The sequence below is a fragment of the Teleopsis dalmanni genome, chromosome 2 (genome assembly GCF_002237135.1).
Source record: "Teleopsis dalmanni isolate 2A chromosome 2, ASM223713v2, whole genome shotgun sequence".
NCBI lineage: Eukaryota > Metazoa > Arthropoda > Insecta > Diptera > Diopsidae > Teleopsis > Teleopsis dalmanni.
In genome coordinates this window covers 8,495,323-8,511,704 of record NC_051847.1, presented here as the reverse complement: position 1 = coordinate 8,511,704, position 16,382 = coordinate 8,495,323, and the positions used below count along the sequence as shown (strand labels likewise).

At 27.1% G+C, this 16,382-nt stretch overlaps 1 protein-coding gene across 1 annotated transcript in view; it reads left to right on the top strand.

The window, feature by feature from the left end:
* Positions 1–4,173: 4,173 nt before the first annotated feature.
* The window catches only part of LOC119685058 (protein sine oculis-like), a 74,614-nt gene continuing 62,405 nt past the window's right edge, over positions 4,174–16,382 (top strand). The window contains exon 1 of the mRNA XM_038099246.1: positions 4,174–5,108. The gene's annotated coding sequence lies outside the window, so the exon portion shown is untranslated. The remainder of the gene's footprint in view (positions 5,109–16,382) is intronic.

Genomic DNA, 16,382 nt, shown 5'->3' with positions numbered 1-16,382 from the left:
ATACATGAACCGTTCTTTACCAAACTTTATTGCTTGAAATTATTTTTACAACATTTACAGAGGTTAAGCTGACAGTGGACAACCTGAAATGCACCACTTCGAGGAGGTATCGAATTTAAGTTTTGCCATTTTGAGTGGTGGGCAATACAAACTGAAGTTTTGTAGTTTGAATAAAACTAAGATTTATTTTAATAAATTATATTTTTTTAATACATTTCGAATCGATTTGATTTATATATTACTTTAGTTTATACACTCAGTGTTAGCTGTTATGTTGATAAATATGTTATATGGCATATATTTTATGTTAGATAAATGTTGTTCCATTTCAAGAAACTTCAATTTAGCAGATTATGAATATTTTGATAATATATTTCTAAAGCCTGAAACTTTATTTTCTATATTTTGATTTAAACAATATATTATTTTATTCTGGACAAACTCTTTCAATATCAACTCGCTTCATTACTCGCTTTAGCTTTTTATAAGCTATGTTTGTTTCTTGACATACTCTTCTAATTTCGAAACGTTCATTATGCTGTTCATCACTTGCATTGCACTTCATATTTTCAGATTTAGTTTCTTTTTCCTAAAGGAATAATATTAGCACAACTTCTCCATATTACGTTTCCAGATTAAGTTCTATACAAACTAAAGAGTAATAAAATCATGCAATAAATAATACCTTTACAAAAGAATAGTGTTGAAAGTTAACGATTAAAAAAAATAAGAAAAATATAATTATTTAATTTAATTGTTCTACAGCTGGTTTATATATATACATATATAATTTGTTCAAAATTACTAAAAAATATAGACTTTATCAAGATCATTTTTTTTGTTATTGTAAGGCTATTTAATTAATCAATTAAATTTATTATCTTAAAAAAGTTAAACTTTTAAAAATGATAAATATTGTTGTTATCTCTGACTAGCCACATAACACAGTGTATGTGCGTTGTCACTGGACAGGTTCTGGGTTCATATCCCATTAAGATCTGATGCAAACAGAGTACTATAAAATAATCTTTTAAAAATGCTTGCTGGTTCTGTTTTAGAAATGGTTCTCTAAACAGTCAATAGATTTACGCGGACCAGTTCAAAGTAATGTGACCTATTGTAGATTAATGTCCTTCTATAAACAATATCATCAAATGACAAAATATTAAGTAACTAGAATATAACTTATTAGAACGTCCTTTATATTTTATTTGGTATATTTAACTTCATTTACGCTTTTCTAGCCCTGAAAATTTCTTACTAACCTTTGAGTTTGGTATGAAATTTTTTGAAGAGTTTTTTTATAATTTTCTTGATTTATTCTGAAATTATTTTGAAAAAAAAATAGAAACTTTCAAGCTGTCTTCAAAATTTTATTACAATATCGAAATCTACTTAAATTAAGGTTGACAAAAAATAAATTAACAAACGCAATTAAGTTTTTGTGGACTGTTCAAGATAACGTGGAATTTAACAACATAATTTGTCCATAATTTTTTAGAATTGCAGTGTAATTTACTTACTGGCAGCTTACAGAGAATTTGTTATTATTAAAATATATAAAATAAATAGTTTAAATAATATATAAAATATATATAATAGATAAAAATAAATAAATAAAATATATAATAAATATAAACATAAACATAAATAAATAAAAATATATAATTATATTAAAATTCTAGTAAACAATTTAATTTCCTTATTATTACAAGTGAATTTAAATATATTTAATAAATTCTCTTTCCTTTTCTGAATTATAGTACAACTTTACTTGCATTTGTATTTAAATTTAATTTCATTCGAAATTAGAACAAATTTCATTTGAAACCTGAAAATACTGAAATGAAAGAAGAAAATAAATAAAAAATAAAACACAAAAGAATTGATATGGACCGAAATCACGAATCTCATTAAAATTAAATAACGAATATAAAAATACATGAAAAAGGAACACCAAACATCAAAGCATCCTTAATCTCCTCTCATCTTTTAAAGCATCCAAAGCATTCAAAAAAAATTGAGAAAATAACTGTAAAGCGCATCCTTCTGGTTTTGGCTTCCAAACAACATCAATTTGCAACCACAAATTGCTTTGAACACACACATTAAAAATAAAGATGGCGTTCATTGCGCATGACGGCAACGCATACACCTTGACTGGGCACCAATCGAAATCTTGTAGAACATAACTATTGATAATTCACAGAACAGGTTTACAAGACACACCCACTCGCACAGATGACATGTAACAAGTGGGCGGAGTGTATTTCAGGTGACATGATGTTATCGGCAACCACCGTTCACACATTCACACAAATCTGACACACATAACTGCCTTCATTTGTGCTGTTGACTGAAATGTTTTAACTGCCATTTTTACGCCTTCTTTCCTTTTTGCTTGATAATTACAGTTGCTCTCAAACTGTTTTGATACAAAAATTAAATACTTCACATAACATTATTGCATATGATCTGATGCTGATCAAAGGAATAAATAATTTTTTTATACAGTAGTGGCTAATAAATATGATCTTCAACGAGAAATACTGGAATTACTTGTTGAAAGGAATATAAATTTATAATTTATAATTTAATTTTTATTTTTAAATAAATAAAATTCGTTTTTGAAATGTAAGCTGCATGCACAATGTTTATGAAAAAAAAATTGACAGAAGAGTCCTAAAAATAATGCGTACGGAATTCTACACAGAATAACATTTTATAATAGTAACGAAGGTTGAGTAATCATTAGAATTGTTTCAAGAAATTTAAAAATTCAACAATCAATTTTATTAATTTCCTTAAAAATTGAGTTCAAATAATAGAATTCACATAACGTAAGAATATTGAAGGATATTATTTACATTCTCAAATAAGTTATAGACTGTCTTATCTATATAGATCAAAATTAAAAAGGTTTTCTTGATTCCTAGACGACGAAAATGAGGTTACTTTAGATCAGTATCAAGGGAATAAGCCTCCAAACTTCCAATCACACTTAAACTAAAAAGAATTTATAGTATTTTTCGTACATATGTATGTAGTAATTGATAGAAAATTTTAAAGTAAATATTTTAAAGAAAAATTCTTTATAAGCCAACAATTCATAGGCTGGTATGATAATGTAACCAAAAACGCTTTACCTACGTATTTAATTTGAAGTCATTTTTATTCTTAAGCTACATCAACACCTTCTAATCTTTGGCAATATTTTTACACAAACCCTTATTTATTCACTAGGGCATAAGGCATAAATATTTTGTTTGCATACAAGATTCGAAAATAATGTCTTTTTTTTCATTTAAATGTAAAAATCTTGTCAAAATCTCGTGGATATGGATACCAAGTCTGTTATGTAATAATGCAGTGATAGTGTAGAATAAGAAAATATCATATGTCTCGATAAAAATATGATACCCGAGCGCTGATATTGCAAATACATAAAAAAATATACCTACTACAACCTTACCTTATCTTGTGAATAAAATTGGCAAGCAAAATGAACCATATTTTTTAAAATAAAAAATAAGCAACTAAAAAAACTTCAATCGTTTATAATTAGAACCAGAACTAGAACTAGAAGTCAGTAATGTTCTAAATAATTTAAATTATTTTGCTTTATCAATATAATTTCATGAATCTGTCGACATCAATTGAACATTTAAATTAAATTAAGACTTTTTAATTTGTACGCAGCCACCACTGTATTTAAAATGCCGTTTAGTATTAATTTTAATATAATTTTGATAAAATCCTATTGGATCGGTGCAATGTTAATATAAATTCAATTGTAATTAACAGTTTGATAGTGATTGGGAAAAGCTAATTCACATACACTACAAAAACAAAAACAAAATCCAACTACTCACATTTTGCTCTTCACATACTTCTATCTCTGTCTTAATAAGTATTTGGTTTTATTATAATTACTTCAGATTTCCCTGCAACAAAAAGAGATAGCCGCTGTTTGTCACTGTGTGTGTTTACAACAAAACTGCAGTATATTCTGTTGCAAACGAAATTTTCTCTTCTGATCATCATCATCGTATCTTGTATCTTGTATCTGCTCACAATGAATTTATGCACACAATAAAAACTATCCATCCACAAACTAAAAGGTGAAATATTTTTCTCAGGCAGTTTTTTCAGTTTTTCAGTTATTTCAGTTTGCTTTGAACTTGCTTTAATGGTGGATGTGTTGTCGCAACACGTTTACGACGTTTACGTGTAACGAACAAAAATTATTTTGGCTTTTGGCTTTCGGTTTACGGTTTATGGTTTACGGTTGCTACGAGCGAAGTTTTCGGTTTGTCTTCAGTGTAAAATTCACGTACGAACTACAGAGTTTGTTGAGCGTTACATGTACGATAGGAATATTATGTGAAAAGTTGTGCATGAGCGTGGCACATGAGAAAAACTTCAGCCGACAATTGCACTCACGCGTTTCACGTTGTTAAGCGGTAAAGGTAGAGGTAAAGGATTTAAGTGGTGATTGTGCGACGGTAATTTCGCATCGTGAACTGATTTCATATAAAACGAGCATTTGTTATTGTTTTTCCGTTTATTGATATTTTTATTGTTGAACGCGTCGCGCGAACTATTTACGCTCCAATAGATCATCCGTTCTGCGCCCAAGTTCTGCATACGGAATTCAGCCTTTGACGATTGACATTTGCACACCAAACGAATTTATTTATTTGTTTTTCGTTCTTCGTTTTTCGTTTTTCGTTTTTGCTTTAAAATTTGATGGAAAAAATTCTAAAATAAATCCAAAAATTTAAATTCTTTCGTCTGTGGTTTTTGTTTTGTTTTTATTTCAATCTTCAGTAATCTTCAGTATCTTCAGTATCTGCACGTGCTTAATGTGCAGACATTTAAAGTGTTTTAAATCAACTAAAATAATAACAGATTAAAATACGGAATAATCTGATTAAGAATAAAAATATTTCGCAGCAATTAAGTTTACCAAAAACCCAGTGAAATTAAATATTTTTTTGATATTTACTTGAATGCAGTTGAAAGTGTCTACGTAACAGAAAGCGAAACCTTAAAATGTTTTAAAAAGGAACTGAAACCCAAAATTGGATAACCATAAGCTCAAAAAGGTAATAAAGGTGAAATAGTGTTTATAAAGAAAATAAGACAACAAACATGTATCTATTAATATGTATCTATCAAAATATTGTAAGCAAGACGTCGAGATGACAGTACCTAATCGTATTACCAGTATTACCAATATCTCTGAAATACTAGAAAGAAGCTTTACACTTTATCGAACCTCAACCTGTTGCACGTTAGCCTCGCATTCTTACTGATGTCTCATTCTTTATTGATGTTCTTTTTCTCTCCAGTTCCAGACGCCCATTATCCTTGGTCAATTATTTATTCTATTTACACATCTTCTGCGTGGTGGTACTCTTTTTCTTTCTCTTAGAAAGTCGCTGGAAGAAACTGTAGTCTGTAGTTTGTCAATCCATATCCTTATGATATGGCCAGCTTATTTGAAGCCCCATTCATCAAGCGTATTGAATTCTATAAGTCCTATGAGCAAAGTTTTTCATTCGCATTTCAATTTTATCTCAACAATTCGGAAAAGTAAACAAAAATAATTTATAACAATAATAATTTTAATCAAAAATTAATAAGACTGTTTCAAATAAAAAAAATTAAAACAGAAAAAAATAATTATTATGTATATATGTTATACATATAATATGAGTGATTACTATTATTGAAGAAAGAGCAGCATACCGTGACTTATAAAATCTATTTATGATTTTTCTGAAGAAATACTCCCTAACAAAGGTTGTAGGCTTTCATAGTCAAATATCCTTTGATCAAGATTCCTTGAATTCTTCTGCTTTGATGGTAGTTAAATGATGACTTTGTTTGGAGTTTAAAGTTATTATTAAATATGATAATATTATTTGAATAAAGATTCTTGACTCATTTTAATTCGATGACAACCAGATGAAGACGCAGCTAAAGACAAACAAATTAGATGTATTAATATTCTAAAGGTAAAAAAATTATTTTTCACTCCATATTTTAATGACGTCGTGAAATCTCCAAAAATAATGCCAATAAAAATTTTGATATTTTTGGGGTACTCCTATTTTTAATTTTCAGTTCCCTTGTGATTATTATTTTACCTCTAAAGTATTTTTTGTGAACATGTTAGCAATAAGTCAACGGATAATTGGTAGAAAAAAATAAATTAACAGTTGTTTTTATATCCCTATTTGTTAATAATTTGTTAATAATGATTTCTTATATTAGATTAAGTAGCAGGTATTTAGTGTATACATATACATTGTGTATATAATTTATAATATATATTATACACTTATAGATAATGTATGTTGGAATATATATATTATATTATATATGTTTACTACTTGAAAAAAACATAAGCGTTCGATTGGAGAAGATGAACAAGTTAATTTAAAAGAAACACTGGAATCCTTTAATTATATCTATATGTTATATAGAGTCCCTCAATAAAGACTTGACATACTTTTTCATTATATAATTTATAGGTGCAACTATACATTATATATTTTCATTTCATCATATATAGTAAAACCAAAATATATAATATAAATAAACACACTCTTAATTCATATACTTCAATTCCGAACCTAGTATTACATCTATAGAGCTTAACGGTCTTAAATACATTAAACTGTTTTGATTTTATAAGTTTTATATGTAGTCATAAGAAACATTTGAAGGAACCGATATTTGGTGCATTTTAATCAAATAAAATCATGTATCAGAAAAGTCTAATATATTATATTTCATTTTGGTACATGTTTTTTTTAAAGATTTATATTTGAAGAGCTAGATCCCAAATGCATAGAAAGCCATACTTGTAAATTTGCTGAATTTTCTTTTTCTGACCTATTGTTGTACAATTGTGAAGTTCTCTTAAGGTATTCTTTTGGATGTTATGTTATGGTTATGATATGGTTTATTCACATTTGTGAAAAGAAGTGTGGAGCATTTTTAAAAGCAATTAAGAGATGTGAAACCCCCGCTTTTAAAAATTTTAATTTTAAAAAAAGACAAGAATTTTTTTGTTGAATCCTACTTCAAAGTTTCATAAAATAAACAAGAATTGGAATATATGGGTATACTATATCCCGTAACGTGTTTCATCAAATAAATTATTTTGTTCTGGATCCTTTAAGAATTTAACATCGATATGAAGATTTGTAATATATTTACATAGATATGAAGATTGTAAAGAATATTTATTTCTGTGTAGTTAATGTGGTCTAGTTTATTCAATAAAATCTTCTTTGGAGTTGTCTGTGATATTTCTTATCTAAAGTGTTTAAAATGTTTTTATTAAATATTTAACAAGTCATATTATGAATTTCATCTCACTATGATATATGTATGTATAATATGATATGATATGATATCATCACCTTTCATATATGGCATGTATTCGGATGACTTTTTCCTATTTCTTGAACTTAAATAACTTCTACAGAGAAATTCTTTTAAGATTAAAGTGTTTAAACTAAATTCATATTGTCCATGTAAGTTATTTCCACTTTTAATTTCAAATCAAACAAAAACCGGGGTTAATGTGTAATCCTCTAATCATTATCCCCATACCGTGATCATGATCATCTGATCACATATTTTTCATTATAACTATCTTTATCACTATGTGTAGCATCATAAACATTATTATCCTTATCATTAATGTCATCAATAAGATTTGACGCTTGTCGAATCTATGATTTCTTCGGAATATCTCTTTATAAGTCTGTGTGATACCATATCATCCCAATAGGACAACGAAAAGAAACAAGTTTTATAATGTTAGAATACTTGTTTTATATTTTTGAAGTTCATATTTTAATTATATATTATATGTTTGAAAATTATTTTTTCTTATATAAAATTTTTTTAGAAAAAATCGCTCTTAAGGCTACAATAGTTTCAGTGGCACTGAGTATATCTGAAGTTGAAATAAATATCAACATTTCATATAATGGGTCTGAAAGTCTTTAAACTAGTTTATAATTTATTAGTACCACGAAATCAGATATACATTTTTTGGCATTTCTGCTGTTGCAAATGTATACTGATTTAAGCTGAATGCTCTGGAGGGCCTCTAAATTTGTGAAACGATGCTTTAAATTGTTCAGAATAATTTAGATACTTAAAATTGCTGACATTTACACAATATCTATAAATGAGAAAACTTATTTATTATGAAATCAAAAAGATATTATTTTAAACATTTAAATATGTAAACCAAATATTTTAAAAATAGTCTAAGAATATTCTATAGGATAGTCTAACAATATTCTATTAAAAAATTAGATTATCTTCTTTTTGTTCTGAACAAATTTATTGTATCTAAATATTACGTGAAACCATATGAATAAAAGTTTTTAATATGTATAAACTAGGAGGTATCTTGGTTCCTCCAGAATGCGTTTTGAAATGCAACTTGGGTCTTTAATTTGCCTGAACTAAAATTTTTAAAATTTTTACCATTCTATTTATTTAAGACAATTTTTTCTCACTTAATTATGAATGAATTGTGGGTTTCTTTATATTTTCGCAATATTTTTTTGTTTATTTTTTTGGATTTAATGCGTAACTGCACACATTCATGCCCGCTGAACACGCAACGCAAATCGCGCAATTTACGCACTTTTGGCGTTGAGATTTTTGAGTTTTGCACGCAAATTCGTGTTTTTTGCTGCGAAAATTTATGCTGAAATAATTTTCGGTGGTCATTCCGTCATTCCGAAATAAAGACATTTCAATTTATATGACAAAACATTAAAATAGCTAAATATCTTCGTGCCGTGCATGCATGTACCAAAGTATTTCAAAGTTAAAACGTATATAATTGCTTGTTTCGCATTCTTGCTTTGAGTTTCAAAGATAGTTTTTGATTTTTTTACTTTCTCAGATTAATTTTGTATAAACGAAAAATGTCATCTTACTAAATTACCCACTAAGTTTGATATTTTACATAACTCAAGAATACTAATGAATAAAATCAGATATATTTAAATTTAAATCTTCATTGTATTATAAATTGAGTGCTTTGATGCTACTTGAGAATTTATTAGTACTATATACAATATATTCTCTGTCCTATGTTCTTGACAAGTGCAATAATACTAACCTAATATACAAAAATATAAGGAACCTATATTAAGAGCAAATGGGTTAACACCCATTTGTCCTTTAAAGACATCCTTAAATTCTAAAAATGTAATTTAAGGTTATTAACGGAGTTTATTACAGGTCGTTATGGTCTGAAATATTACCTTCATAAACTACAATTATCTACGAATTCGGAATGCAGATTATGCATCGAAGATGAGGAAACTACCATGTATATTCTTTGTGACCGTCCAGCTTTAATGACGCACAGAAGAAACTCTGGAATTTCTGTCACCAGAACATATTAAGAACTCTTGAAATTGCTACAATTGTACTCTTATGACCGCAGTACCGGCTGTTGGGCGATTTCACGTCGAAACTTTTAATAATAATAATAATAATAAGACGAAATGGGGAAAAAGTAGGTATAATAGTTAAGAGAAAGGAATAGACACATAAGAAAAATTGTTATATGTTTCTCTTCAAAAGTTTTCAACTATTTTTTATTTATGTTTTTTTTCTACTTCGCGTTATAACCACTCACAGAAAACCCAATCCTTATTGTGCAATAGACTTCGGTTGTCAACTATCTTTGTGCTTTTTTCTCTTTCCCGATATGCCATTCCAGGTCGAGCCTGAGCTCGGTATGACATTCTCAGGTATGATCATTTACACAAAGCATACATTTTGTATTTCTCTATTTCGCTACGCACTACTTCAAGACTTCTAGTCATTCTAGTCACTTCTGTTTTTTTGCTATTAACTATTAATGGTAATTCTTATTAAATCTATATTTATTCCATGATGTATTTTTAAGGTCAATCTTTTTCTGTTTTTCTTGTACTCCCAAAACATAACAAATTTTTCTCTTAGTTTCTTTTTAAACCTTATGTCTATAAATTTGGGAATTTATTTTTTTATTATTTATAAGTAATGGTCTAACAAATGATTTGCATATAACTTTGTTTTGTATACACTATAAAAAACACTCTTGTACTCTATTATAGCGTCAGGTTTGCAGAATTATGTTTGTTGCAAAAGATCTCTTCTTGACTTCTTCTTACTTCTATTTTCGTCTTCATCAACAACTCATCAAGAAATATTCTAGGTTTAAATATCAACTTTTACTAACTATAATGATTATCAAATATCTTCAATTCGATTAGGAATAGTTCTAGCACAAAAGATCGTCTGTGATCGTGATGTTAGCGAAGCAGGGATTCCAGATCTATCTTAGAATATTTTAGCTATTTAAACATTACAATAGTTGTCTTAGGGCGTGGTAGATAGGTTGGAATGGCGGTCTTGTTTCCAAAAAACTCACTTGAGCTCAAATAATGGCTCATTGTGATTACGGCATATAGATTACGGCATACTCAATTTGGTTCTTTTTTCAATACTTAGCTGAAAATCGCCACAGATTTTTCGTAGTACGATTTTGAATTCAATTTTTAAATAAATAAAACTTAAACGTATTTAGATCTGTTCATTCAAAATTGTATATGATAACATTTGGTATAAATTTTTGACAATCTTTTTAATAAAAACATAAATAATGGATAATAGAGTAAGTTTTGAGACATGTTTTCAATGCTATAGTGACATATTATATATGTATTAGATTTTATTTGTCGTAGAGTATCGAATTTCATGTATAATTTTTAATAATAATTATAAATAAATAACATCGATAGTTTTATCATTAATAAAACTAATAAAATAATTTACTAGATATAGATATCATTGTTAAAATACTGTTCATTTCAGGTAGTAAATAAAATGTAATGTGTAGATCTTAATTTTGATAACCTTAAAGTTAGATATAATAATCATATCCTTAAAAACTCTAATTCCAAAAATTGAAAAAAGTTTCGTTTATTTTTGGAAAAGTTGCGACATCTTTTGAAATATAATTTTGCAGCTCATAAAATATCGAAAACTTTTGGTGTATACCGGCTGCACTGATCTGATGTCTTCTGATGTCTATGATTTGTCAACAAAATGTTAACGCAAAATTCAAATAATAAAAGTATCAAAATATGAATAGGAAAAATAGAATAAAAATATAAACTAAAACTAATTAATGTACGCCTACAGCATTTAAAAGTATCGCACGGATACCATTGCACAGACTATAGATACCACCAGATACACTAGTTATACCAGTACCAAACACCAAATGTTTGTTTAGAATCATGCAACTTTGCGTACCGTTCCGGGCGGTCTCGTCCCATCCCGTCCCAGCAGCAGCAGCAGCAGTAGCAGCCGCAAAAGCAATTTGATATTTTCTACATTACAGCAATAAAAAGAACTCAGTTGATGAATGAATAGCAACTGTTTGAACTGAAAATTCACTGAAAAAACAAGATACATTTGAGTTGTGCAAAACACAACAAAACAACAAAACTAGGCACTCATTTATGTTGTTTCTAGATACATTTTATCTATATTGTGATTGACTTTAATGTAAAATATAAATACATATACGACTATTTTCATTATATTGTATGTACTCGTATATAAATGCTTTGCAAAAACAAAAACAATTCGTAACAGGAACAAAATATTTTTTTATAAAAACATTAAAAAATAAAAATATTTAATATGTAATATACAATAGTAAATGTGCAATCATAAATAGTAAATGTTACTCAGAAATGTCTTTAGAAATTATGATAACGAATAAATAATATAACAATAAACTAGGGTATAATCGTTAATTGGTTTCCTTCGGATATACATCTATGTAGGTAAGTAGATATTTAATATGTGCTTATAGATATAGTTCAAATAGTCAAGTTATCAGATAAAATTGTCCCATTTGTTGATGTAAGAAATCAATGATTTAACCGGGATTGTGCCAAGGGGGAATATTAAAGAAAATATTGTATAGTATAATGGTGATCTTTTGCACCTCATTCCTGGATACACCACTGTAACAAATTGTAGTAACTAATTTGTAACACTTAGTAACTTATAGTATAGTTATCCTCTTCATGTTATGTACTGTACAGAAAGAGAGAAGGTTTTTGATGAATATATATTTGTAATATATGTAGAAAAACTTTTACAATTAGAAATATAGAATAGTTCACTTCGTACATATCTCTGTAATATGTGTGGTAAAACTTTCACAATAAGAAATATGGAATAGTTTACTTTATAACCAATTCTTTACCAACAATTTTCCAATGGAATTACCAATGCGGAATATAGAAGCCCTGCCCGTATTAGCAGTATTAGCAGTTATTTTATGTTCAGGTTCTCTATTATCTTTTCTCTACCTTACTTACAGTTCAGATATTCTTTATTCTATGCGTGAAATTAATTTAAATCTAAATCCTTACTTGTTGAATTTCTAATTAGACGATTATATATATGCACACCTTATCATACCCTTAGAATCCCAGTGTAATTTAATATTAATCACCTATTAAATATTGATTTCGGACACTGTGCATTTGATGCTACAGTGATGGCATAATGATGAGGAGATGAAATTTGTTAATCTCTATGTTTGTTTCTCTGCAGGATTACAGACAAAACGACTTCAATATTTTGGTGAGCGTTTCTTCACTGATTTGCAATAAATAATAAAGCTAGATTTATCTAATCTTCTTCAATCTAGCTGAATACGCAAATGGTTTGATATTGAGGATATAACGAAAACGAAAGTTAGTTCAGCTCACCTTCTCCATGCAATTTTGAGGGTATCGCAATGACCAGCAAATCTCTCTGAGTGGACATGTTTATATTTGTATTAACACATGAGTCTTCTCAATCCAACCTGCTTAAGTGAACTTTATAGAAGCTTAATCAGATACTTTAATCTCTGCAATGCAAGAAAAAAGATTGCTTAGTTTTAATTAAAAAGAAAAAAGATAAGACTCCGCTAAAGTTATTGTTTTATAAAATAATAATTTCAATATATTTTAAGAATATAAAATTGAGAAATTATATTTTCCCATTATTTATTTAAAAAATTTCTATATAAAATTATTCGTACTAATTTAATCTATATTCAATCAAATCCATAAATTTTTTACTTAATGAATGTTTTTCAGTATAAAATATTTTTATTTCAATATCTCAAAATATTTGTGTTTATTTGATGTTAAAGAAACAGAATAATTTCACATATACAAATATACATAAAGTATATATATATAAAGGTAATATTTTGAATGATTGCAGGTAATGACTTATTTATTTAACCTCAATTAAATTTACTTCGCTGATGGTTTAACAAAATATGAAATGAATTTGTTATATTTTCCAAACTTCAAAACATAATTTAGAAGATACATAAATAATTTGAAATACAGCTTCCTGTTCATCAAAATCTGTTTTTATATCATTCATAAACATAAATAAATTATTTAAATTTTTTTTTCTATTAATATGAGAGACAAAGATACGAGTATATATTTTTAAGATCATAAATTTAAAATAAAATATTAAGATTCAGTAATGATCACAAAGATATTTTTAATTAAGATACATAGATAGATAGAGACTAACAAAGTATGTATTAATGGTATGTAATCAATCAAATACAGTACACATATTACTGGATTATAAGCAGAACCAGGACCTTGAACGTTTGTTAATTGAATAGAGACAATTGGAGTTTGTGGTAATATTGATATTAAACGAGTATAGAGTATTGACTGTGACAGTATTGATAGTATATTATTAGCATATTCAACCCCTTTCACTCTGAAAAGGGATGTGAAAGGTTGATACTAATCTTACAAACTTATATATACCTTTTCAGTTCAATAGAGTCAACATATGTGTTTAGTATGTGCCATATCTGTATTTTATCTATTATATTATAGCTGCAGAATGGGTTAGATGATGGTTAGATTTACAGTACATTTTGATGAAACTATCATAGTATTTGGCTATTATTTGACCAACACCTGAACGCGTAAAATTTTTTCACTAAATCTTATAGGCTTTTTTAGGGAACCAAATTAGTTTCTACTTATTATGCATCTATTTAATGTAAGATACTTATTGCTTAACTCAGTGACTAAATAAGAACTTAAACTGATCTCACACTTACAGAGTAACCTACGAGAAGATAGAATCAAGAATATATAAAATGATCACAAAAACATTATACGATATAATTGACTACTCATCCAGAATGTAAATCTGAACACAGCTCAAATTAAAAAAATAATTAATTAATATTAATTAATAGAGTTATTAATATTAATAAAACAAACAATAGAATCTATTAATTAACAATACAATTAAGTGAAGTTATTGAAAACCTACACGAAAATTTAAATCGATGATAACAAGATATAAGTCCACCCAAAGATACTTACTATAATTTTATTCCATATGTTATAAAGTTAGGCACAATTTAATAACAAAATATTTTAAATTAAAGTCTTATAGTAAATTAATATTCAGAAAAATGAGAAAGCTATTATGATTTATATGTATTAAATTTAATTTTTAACGTTTTTAAGATATTCATGATTAATAATTAATTTGTAGCTATGAATACCTTAAACATCATATTAAAGATTAAGTAAAAATAATTGATTGAAAAAAGTACATATCGAAAAATAGATCAGCATTTTTTATATAATAAATTAAGCAAAATATCAAATATATATTAATTATCATAATTTTAAAAAAGAACCACAAATTAAGTGGAATAATTTATGTATCGTAATAGATATAAGAATGCGTCTCGTAGAATGTTTTGATAATATCTCTTTCACCTGTTGGCGCTACTGATTATTTTTTTCATATTTTCGTTGGTCGTCTTAGTCAGATATTAGATTATTAGATTATTAGATTATTTATTTCAATCAAAACATAAAACACTTGAGCAGATAAATGGACAACCACATCTAAACACAAATTCATATTATGCAGAGTATCTTAGCGTTCGAGTACGAGTATCTATGAAGACAGGGAGCATAATGCAATTTTTTTTCTCAAATTCTGTTCTACAAAAAGTTATTTTTTGTTTTTGTTTTTCGTATATACCGCAAAAGATAACAAATCTGTTGAACGAACTGAAAATAGCTTGAATCAAAGGTAAAATAAAAGATATAAAATGATAAAAACGTATGCAAAACAGTTGACAAGATACTTTTTCAAAGTTGTGTAGAACGTCTTTGCTGTTAAAAGTTCAAACTGGCAAAGCATCTTACAGATTTTTATTTCATTTGATTTTATTTTATCTCAGATATTTCATTTTTTTCATTTTATATCTGCTGCTGTGGCCACGACTCATGAGCGTACAACATGTGCCGAAGACCAGAGACCCGAGATTTTGACTCGAAATCTTGGCTAGCGAGTGTCATGTTATTAATTTGTTTGTAATACTATTTTATATATAGGCACAAGGAGAATATGAGCACAACAATACGGCAACTGTATTATTAAGTCTACAATGTCTCCTCTTAAAATATATACGCATCTTTTGGATAAATTACAGCAATAAATTTATTTCACAAAAGAAATTAAGAAAAATTAAAAATTTAAAAGAAAAATTAACTGCAACAATGTTTAAATTATAAAATTTAAGCATTCATGCATTTCAATTTGCGAAAATACGATGTCAGTCGGTTTGTGAGTGTTTGCCTTTATATTCAATGGACTACATTTGAATGAAGATGAAGAGTAAAATATTAATATATGTGTGTGTAACAGCATATAATATATACATTTAGATCTTTATAAATTATATCAAAAATAGGTTACGACATGAAGTAAATTTTATTCCCATTTTCCTATATATATAATACACTCCTATATACATAATATATAATATTATATATGTACATATGTACATATGTACCTACACATATTTTAATGAAGGTAAGTGGCTATTTAAGTTGATAAGACCATCAGTAACTGTCTTTAAAGTATATATTCCATTCACTTCTGTAAAGTAAATAGAAGTAATATTGCGTATATATTTCAATTAAATTAATTTTAATATTTGTGATATTATAAAGGTGTGTTATATAAAATTTTATTTTAATCTAATTGAATAGATCTGAATATTACACAAAATCTTATTATTTAGACACAATTAATTATATACATATGATACTAGTATTCTTATTCTTATTATGAAACAATAGTATATATAAGGGCTTTGAATACGAAAAGTGTTCTATTAGATTAAATTTCATTTCTATCTTAAATATATGGTCAAACACCATATAAAGTGTTAATATCATTAATATTAG